Genomic DNA, 10,118 nt, shown 5'->3' on the forward strand with positions numbered 1-10,118 from the left:
GTGATGAGAATAAATTCTGTCTCATCTTTGCCTGTGCATCCTATTTTTTTCCCCCATTCCTGTTTCCACTAGGCACTAGCAATGTGTATTTCACAGCAAGATTACTCCCCAACCCCCAGCCGTTTCTGCTCCAGGAGAAATGGGTCTTGGAGTCAAGTCGGGGGTACTGGCGAACTGAAGCCCACACACTGGGAGATGCAATCCTCCCCTAGGCCAGGTTCTGACTCCAAGGCTGCAGTTGGGGTTCAGCCCCCAGCCCAGTCCTCACGGCAGTTTGATGGCCTCGCTGGACGCCTCGTAGGTAAGAAACACGCACGCTAGTGGAGAAAGGCGAGGTAGGAAAGGCCCATGGGAACAACTCACTGGAACTGGGAGGCAGGGAGGCCCAGAAGTCACCTCAAGAAACTGAGAATGTAATACCAGGAGCCAACGGGGCGAGCAGACATCAGTGCCTGGATGGGACAGGACACCATGGCAGCAGAGAGACTCAAGGCTGTCGGTTTGAGTCGGTGGCATGGGCATTTGGGTAAGATGCTTCCATGTTCCGTGGACAAGTAAAGGCTTTCCAACTGAGGAGGGGGCGTCCTCCCTCCTCAGCTCCCTCTGACAGTGGAAACAGAGGAGTGGCAGTGAGCAAACAGAGGGTCCTGTGTCCCAGCAGCGAGAACCTCTGTGAAACCATACCTGATGGGAACTCGAAGCCCAGCCCCAGGCCCCTCCCTGTGGCTCCTGCTGTTCTGCCTTCACCCTTACCCACCAATCATCAGGTTCCACTGAACCCACGTGAGCCATGAAGCTGAGCGGAGTTTTGCAGGCTATCCAGCATACTGAACCTTCCTGAAATGGGCACAGGGGTTTCGGGGAGGCCAGAAAGAAGGGTGCCTGGGACTGTCCCCGAGGGTTTCCTGAAGTAAGAAGGGCTGGGTGTTGATTTTCTGGGCAACCCTTGGTAGAAAGCATAGAATGCAGAGAGGAAAAGGAGCGAGGTGGGTTGGGGATGGGCAAACTTGCTGAGCCAGAGTTGCTTGTTTCCCTCCGTTTTGCGCTACGCCTTGCACTTTGAATAAAAGATTCACCAGCGTCGTCCCTGCGGTGCGACAAGGTCAGCCCAAGGTAAGTGTGGAGTAAGAAAGAACCTAGAGAAGCCAATGTGGCTTCACAAAGAACAAGGAGGAAAGGCACAGGGACTCGCTCCAGTGTGCTGGTCACCATCTTGGAGTGGGAACTGGAGAGTTTGTTTTAGTCCCAAGCCAGGGACCAAGTTAGGAAAATCGCAGAGACTCTGCCTCCAAACCAAGCCTGATACACAGGAGAGCCTGACAATGGCAAGGGTACAGCCCGGTCCCATTTAAGGATGACATCAGGACATCTGAGCGCTGCAGAAAAGGAAAACCGGGGTCCCAACTCACCCTAGTCACAAAATAAGTTTCAGGGCGACTGTAGCCTTAGATGGATAAAGAAAGCTAATAAAATTTTCAAAGGAGCCGGGCGGTGGTGGCGCACGCCTTTAATCCCAGCACTCGGGAGGCAGAGGCAGGCGGATCTCTGTGAGTTCGAGACCAGCCTGGTCAACAAGAGCTAGTTCTAGGACAGGCTCCAAAACCACAGAGAAACCCTGTCTCGAAAAAACAAACAAAAAAAAATTCAAAGGAGAACAACTAGGGGAGAAATATCAATAGAGCATAAAAAGCTTAAATGATAAAAGAAAATATGATGAGGTTTAATTCCTAAATACAAAGAATTCTACTGGAAAATAGATGGGGGGTAGCATCTGTTATTCCAACACTTGGGAGGCAGAAGCAGGAGGCTCTTAAGCCCAAGGCCAGCCTGGGCTACATCAGGAGTGAAGGCCAGTTTGAGCTGCCCAGCAAGAATTTGTCTCAATAGACTAGTGAGAATAATGCTTTTTGTGGTACTAGGAATTGAATCCAGAGTCCTGGGCATGATCTAGGCAAGCTCTCTACCACTGAGATATATTCCCAGCCCAAGAAGAATGTTTTTTTTTTCCCTAGCTACATACAGACTGTGGAAATACCTATAAACTTTGTAGTCAAACCAGAATTTGTTTCTAAACTAATTTATGGGTTTTTTTTTGTTTGTTTCTGTTTTTTTATCCAAAGGTTGATGAGGTGGTTCAGTGGGTTATAAAACTTACCAGCAAGCCTGACAACCTGAGTTTGGTTCCCAGGATCAGTGTGACTCCCAAAGTTGTTCTTTGACTTCTACATGTGCACTGTGGCATGTGCGCACACACGTGACACACGCATGAATAGTGTGAGGGGAAACCCTTTTAAAATCCACAGGATTCATGATGTCGCACCGAGGTAGTGTTTGGCTAGTGGGCATGAGGCCTTGGGCTCCATCTCTAGTACCATGAAAACCAGGAATGAACAATAATAATAACAAAACCTTGGAGTCATTTCACCAACTCCCCCCTCTCCAAAATAGGAATATGGGCCAGAGAAGGACAGATAACAGGAAGGAATTCGAATAACCAATAAAGATATTACAAAGATTCTCAACCAATAAACACAGAAATGCAAACTAGAACAATAATGAGGCCACAGTCTACATCAATCTGAGTGTAGCATCCGCTTAATAATGGCTATGGATGGAGTGGGGGAAACAGCTCTGTTTATAGACTGCTGGGGGAAATACAAATTGGCACGCTATGCGGGGATGCAAATTGGCACGCTACTCTGGAGAGTCATTTGAAAATGCTTAGGAAAATTTTATTGTTGTTTGTCTTATGACAAGGGCTCCTGTAGCTCAAGCTGGCCTTGAACTCACTCACTACATAGTAGAGGATGACCTTGAACTTTTGATCCTCCTGCCTCTACCTCCAAAGTGCTGAGATAAGGGTGTAGACCACCACACCCAGCTCAGAAACATTTAGTAAATTGTAAAATGAACAGGTCTATGACTTGGCCAATATCACAATGAATGTGTACTGCCATAGCTTCTGGTCTCTCAGCAGGACCTGGGAGGGAGCATCCTGCACATGAGGGGACAGCAGGGTAGTGCAGTGATCTTGCGACATTAGCATTAACATGATCAAGGGAGGCACTGAAGTATCAGTGACCCTATAGCTTGTCTTTCTGTACCTTCATGTTAGCCACAGCCTGTGGGTCATCCACAAATCCATAGCTTGCTTAGAAGGGACAGCTATGAGCCCTGAGCACCCGACTCTCACAGCCGCTGAGGAACAATGCCACCTACAGATGAAAAGACACTGGGGGGGGGGGGCATCAACTGTGACTTTGGAGTTGGAGCTTTGGGGGACAGTATTGTGGATTAGTTTGCTCCCCCAAGAATGCTAAGCAATCTGCAGCTAAATTACCCTCCCAGCCCCATCAGCAATGGTTTCCATTAATATGCAAAAGCACGTATGTCCGAGGGTATCCATTCCAGCCTAACACATAACAGAAAAGCAAAGACGCAGACAGGCTCTCGGCGGGGGATTAGGAAAGCACACTGCTTAACAAGTCCAATGAAATAATCTACCTCAGTTAACATGAGTAACCAGATCAACACGAGTCAGCATGGATGAGTCCTCCAAACGTCATCCAGAGAGAAATGAATGACAGCAGGGCAAGCACCGTGTCGTCTCATTTATGGAAACCTCAGAAGTGCATGCTGCAACAGGATGCCGAGGTTTTGAATGAATAACTGGATAATGGCAGCACAGACCCTGTGGGGCAGATAAACCCTGGCTTCAGCTCCAGTCTACTTGTTGTGTTTCATTGATTTTCTTTTCTAAAAGACAGGGCTGAAATAAATATGGCCCAAAAAAGTGCTCAATCTTGATGATGGATGCATATATGCCCGTTAATTGTTTTCCAGGTTTTCCTGCTCCTGTGTGTCAAAATAGTCTATGATTAAAAATAAAAATGGTTGGAGGCTGGAGAAGGAGCTCAGTGGTTAAGAGCGCTGGCTACTTTTTTCAGAGGACAGGAGTTCAGTTCCCAGCATCCACGTTGGTTAGCTCACAAGTGCCTATAACTCCAGAGAACCTGATGTTCTCTTGTAGCCTTCGAGGGCACTCAACAAGTGTATGACATGCACATGCATTAAATAATAAAATAAATCTTAAAAACAAAATAAAGTTTGAAAGTCAGAAGGAATTGTATGTGTGGGCACCTGCCTAAAACTCCAGCATCAAGGAGACTGAGTAGGGCAGATAGCCAGCCTGAGACACAGTTCAAGGCCAATGTGGTGGTTTGAAAGAAAATGTCCCTCTTTGGGCACTACTAGAAGGTATGGCCTTGTTGGAATAGGTGTATTCTTGTTGGAGGAAGTATGTCACTGTGGAAGCAGACTTTGAGGTCTCATATATGCTCAAGATACCGCCCAGTGTCTGAGACCACTTCCTGTTGCCTGAGAGTCAAGCTATAGGACTCTCAGCTCCTTCCCCAGTTCCATGTCTGCCTGCATGTCACCATGTCGCACCATGATGACAATGGACTAAACCGATGGTTTTCTTTCTAAGAGTTGTCATGATCATGGTGTCTCTTCATCACAATAAAACTCCTAATTTAGACATCTTTGCTTCACACAGCAGCATAGGAATGAAGAGATGACTCAGCAGCTTGGAACACTTGCTGCTCTTACTGAGGAAACAGGTTTGGTTCCCAGCACCCACACAGTAGCTCACAAACATCTGTAACTCCAGTTCTAGGGGATCGGAAGACACTTTCTGATCTCTGAGGCACCAGACATGTGGTGCTCATACATACATGCAGGCAAAACACACACACACACACACACACACACAAAATGAACAGCAAACAAAACCACACAGAGTCCGTGCCTATTTCCCATTCAACTTGTCTGTGAACCTGGGGCTTCTCTAAAAATTAGATTTTATGTCTAGACCACCACGAAGGTTCAGTGGGTACAGGTGTCTGCTACAAAACCTCACAGCCTAAGTTCAAACCTTGGGACTCACAAACGTGGAAGGAGAGAATTGACTACACATGAACTCTGTGCCACAATACCTCCACAACAAAATAAAGTGTAAAAAAAAATAGCTTTTGTTGCTGTTGTTTTAATCAACAGGGAGGGTTCTGAGGTGCCTTAGGAAGGACCAGTGTCTCTGAAAAGAACTCAAAGAGCTGCCCGTGACTTGGCTAGCGCTGCGCTGTCCAAGGTCCTGGATTGAGGCAGAGCGCTGTCCAGGGTTCTGGACTCCAATGGTGGGCACAGTTTGCATTGCAATATACCTGCAAGTCTAAGCCCCAGATAGGATAGGGCTCCATGTCCTCTACTTTCAAGGCCATTTGGGAGCTTCCTCGTGGCTTTCCATGTCCCCATCACTGCCCCGCAACTCCAAAAAAATGGAACTTTTTAAAACACCAATTTGGGGCCAGAGAGATGGCTCGTAAGGTACAGAAGTTTGCCATGCAAGCTTAATGACCTGAGTTTAATTCTCACATCTACATGGCAGAAAGAGAAAACCTGATCTACTCTCATAAATTGTCATCTGATTGTATCTCTGCTTTTTGGCTAAAATCAAGCGTAAGTGTCCCTCTGATCCTCACAGGTGCACCATGGCTTGGATATACATGAACACAAGTTTTGTTCTTCACTTCTTAAAAAATAATCTTATAGCTTTTTTAATTATTTTGTTTTATTGTATGTTCATTGGTATTTTGCCTGCATATATGTCTGTGTGAGGGTTTCAGAAGCACTGGAACTGGAGTTACAGGAGTTGTGAGCTGACATGGGTGCTGGGAATTGAACCTGGGTCCTCTGGAAGAGCAGTCAGTGTTCTTAACCACTAAGCCACCTCTGTAGCCCCATAGGTTTGCTTCTCAGTGCCCATGTTGGGTGGCTCACTATTACCTCTAATTTTCACTCTGGAAGATCCAATGCCTTTGGCCTTTGCAGGCACTCATTCGTGGGCACACATTCACACACACACACACACACACACACACACAGAGAGAGAGAGAGAGAGAGAGAGAGAGAGAGAGAGAGAGAGAGAGAGAATTAAAAACTGAAAATAATTCTGGCCAGTCGGAGTGGTCATGAGTTGAATCCTAGCACTCAGAAGGCAGAGACAGGCAGATATCTATGAGTTAGTGTTCCATCGCACCTGAAACTATTTTCTGACTCTCAGCATTGCCCAGATGATTCTCCTGCCTCTCCCATCACCATGCCGCCATCCTCCCCCAGCACACTTCCTTTCATTCTTTGAACCTATGAGCTTTGCATTCCCTCTTCCTTCTTCTCAAACTCCCAAAGGTTCAGTCACAGGTGACCACCAGAGGAGATCTCTGCTGGGGCTCCCATCCACCTGTGCCTCCATGCCTGCTCTACTCCTCACTGGAGGGCTTATCTAGCATGTGTGATTATCAGCTTGTTTGCTTTCAGGTCCCTTGTGTGATTCTCTCAGTACTTTGTCCCCAGCAGGTAGCAATCCATGTTTGTTGAATGAATGCTTACCGGGCACCTGCTCTGTAACAGACGTTGCACTTGGGTCTGTAGATTCCAGAATAAGTAAGATAATCCTTGCCCTCAGGATGCTCATAGGCTAGAAAGAACAGAGTGCCAAATCGCAGACTCAGATGGCGGATAATCCCCCTTTCCCTTATTAAAGAATCAAAGGACTTTAAAGTAATCTGGTGGCTCATCTATTTCCCCTTATGTATTACCTAAAATAGCCCAAGCCTGTCAGAGAAGGTCAAGGACTCTCCCAAGATCACCCAACATCAGATGCATGGCCCACATGTAATCTCAAGCTACATATTTTCCTGTAGTTTGCATTTATAAGAAGTCCTCCCCACCCCCACTGACTGAAGCCTGTCCTAGGTGCCATCAGCAGAATGACAGCAGGAGAAGTGTGAGCCGGTGCCCAGGACACCTCCCCTTTCATAAACAGTGTCTGCACTGTCGATCTCAAAATCCATCTCTTTTGAGCAAGCTTCACCTGCTTTGGACTTCCCTAAGCAAACAGAAATCCCAGAAGATTGTCTCCTGGTCTCCTAGAATAGACAAAGCTGATGAAACTCTCCCACCTCAATAAGAATGTGCCCAGGAGTTCAAAGAAAACACTGGAAGAGGTAGCCAGGGCCCCAAGCCCCATTTTCTTTTTTTTTTTTTTAAAAACTTTTTTTTTACTTATTTATTTAACTTTATTATTATGTTTGTTGGTGTGAAGGTGTCAGATCTCATGGAACTGCATTTTCAGACAGTTGTGAGCTGCCATGTGGGTGCTGGGAATCGAACCCGGGTCCTCTGGAAGAGCAGTCAGTGCTCTTAACCGCTGAGCCATCTCTCCAGCCCCAAGCCCCATTTTCTTGTTTTGCCCTTCTCGTCTCAGCATTCATTCCCTGCTCTGGATCCTCAGCAAGCCACAAGGCCTCTCTGGCCATCAGAAGCTCTTGTAGGTCCATCAGGGCTTGGGCTTTCCCTGGCTAGCCATGTGTGACTCCCACTAGAGGAAGTTCCCTCTTCCCTCCCCACCCCATAGGCTAATTCTAACGCACAGTGCTGCTCTCAACCTCTTCACACTTCCCCTAATTCAGAGCTAGAACCCTGCTTCTCTGAGATCCCAAAGGACCCTGGGCTTTTCTACTCACAATGCACCATGGTAGACATGCTACTTTCCCTGTGGATTAATGAAGGACTGGCCCTGAACAAGTGAGGGAATGGCTCTGTTAAGGCAGAGCACATACATGCCTATCTCTGATGTGGGATTCCCCCTTGTATGCCATGGACATGTTTTATTACCATTGGTTAATAAAGAAGATGTTTTGGGCCTATGGCAGGTCAGAATATAGCCAGGTGGGAAATCAGAACAGAGATATAGAGAGAGAGTTGGTGAAGTCAAGGAGACGCCATGTGGCTGACAAAGGAGACAGATGCCAGAACTTTACCCGGTAAGCCACAGCCTTAAGCCACAGAATTAAAGAAATGGGTTCATTTAAGATATAAGAGTTAATTAATAAGAGTCCTAAGCTAATATACCAAGCAGTGTTTTTTGGGGGGGGGGTTTTGTTTTTTTTTTGTTTTTTTTTTTATTTTTTTTATTTCTCGAGACAGGGTTTCTCTGTAGCTTTTGGTTCCTGTCCTGGAACTAGCTCTTGTAGACCAGGCTGGCCTTGAACTCACAGAGATCCCTGCCTCTGCCTCCCGAGTGCTGGGATTAAAGGCGTGTGCCACCACCGCCCGGCTCCAAGCAGTGTTTTAATTAATATAGTTTCTGTGTGATTATTTGGGGTCTGGGTGGCCGGGAAATGAGAGTGGTCCCCATCTACATATCTCAGACCTGAACCTAGTAGAATTCAGTGTGGGATAGTGTGTCAGTGAAGGAGTCCTAATTGGGCTTCTACTCTCTGTTCAAATAGTAGGCCAGGTTCCTCCTCTCTGCAAACTTAAGAATGCCAAGTTTGACCTATGTTTGAATCCCGTTTCATCATCTATAGCAAGGGGTCACTTTGCATATCCATCCCACGCTCTACTTATGAGGGCTTAGGTGCAAGGGACGGATGATTGTCTTTGCTACCTCAAGGAAGCTGGCAGAGAGCTGTGACGTGAAAGCTGAGCCATCAAAGATGGGTGCAGCTTTGTAAGCAGGAAGGGTAGGCCAGCCAGAACCACAGATGCTGTAGCAACCTCAGCCATGCCTCTTCTGCCTCCTGCTGTCTTCTCATTCTCTCCCCAGCATCCAGCACCTCACAAGGACCAGCCTGCCTCCTCAGGCATGGCGGCTGGGGAAGGGTCAATGCTGGCCTGTGAGCCACAGTCCTGGGAGAGTATGCATTTCTGTGTCTCTTGTATTGGGGCTGGTGGAAGGTGATGAATAAAAGATGGGGAGGGGGAGCTCCAGTGGCTTTGAGAGGGATGTGATGAGCATCAAGAGTGGGGAGATTACCGAGAGAGCTTCTCTCTGAATACCAAAAATGCAAAATAAGCCAGAGAGCCACCTTCCAGCTTTGAGATGGCAGAAGCCCCGGGGAAGAAGGAGGGGTCTGGGAACTTTGCTGCTGGAGGGAGAAGGGAAGGAGCATGGGTGAGTGGTGCAGATTCAGCCAAGGAGGAAGAAGCTGATTTAGCAGAAAAAGTCAAGCCTAGACATGGTCAAGGTAACCCTAGAGCAGGGATGACATCTGCTAGATGCTGCCAGAAGTTATCCACACACCCAAATGTGCACTTAGAGGGAAGGGACTGCAGAGAAAAGATCTCCTGGGAATGGCATGAGTCTTTTGAAACCTAAAAACTCACCCCAAGTGACACACCTTCTCTAACAAGGCCACACTCCTTAACCCCCCTAAACAATCATCAGCTGGAGATCAAATATTCAAACATATGAGCCAATAAGAGTCATTCTCATTCAAACCACCACAAGGGGATATAGTCCACCATGGAAAGAATGCATAGCAGTAAGAGAGGCTCCATCCATGGCTATAGGAGTGTTCCATCTGTAGTGGGAAGAGGGCTCCATCCAAGGCTATGAGGGCTCCATCAATGGTGGTAGGAAAGCTCTTCTCTCTATGGCTATAGGAACTCAAAGCTAGGCTTATTCACACCTCAGCAGATCAAGAAGCAAGAACTCCAGACAGGCATGCATTCAGACAACACCCCCTCAAGGCCTTCTTCCTAATGACCCAATCAGCCAGATAGACCCTGCTCCTATAAAGTTTCTCAAGCTCCCAAAACAGAGATATTAACTAGAGTTTACATCATGCTCAAACACAGGAGCCTGTAGACAGCATTTCTCATTCCAACCATAACACGGGTCACCCTGGCTCAGGACTCACCTTGCCAGTCAACAAGTCACACCTGAATTTGCCTTCCAAGGCCTCTGGGGCCCACTGGCCAGAGGGGCAGAGCCATTGTTATGGTCTTAGCTGAGGTGTGAAAGGATTGTGTCTGTATATGAGCGCATGTGATGGTTGGTACGCCATGGGTACAAAAAGGTATGTGTGGTATCATCTCCAAGTGAGTGTACACACCTCTGTATGTGTGTACATCTATGTGCATGCAAATGAGCAAGATCGGAGCTGGGACAGGTAATCACTTTCTCTGAGACCAAAGGAAGCTGAGGTTAGGTGATACAGGCACATAAACGTATGTGTGACGGCTGCACAGCACCGCAGTGTGATTTTGTGGGC

This window comes from Microtus oregoni, unplaced genomic scaffold (assembly GCF_018167655.1).
Source record: "Microtus oregoni isolate MIOR12 unplaced genomic scaffold, Mior012 000005F_ref0000423, whole genome shotgun sequence".
Classification (NCBI taxonomy): Eukaryota; Metazoa; Chordata; class Mammalia; order Rodentia; family Cricetidae; genus Microtus; species Microtus oregoni.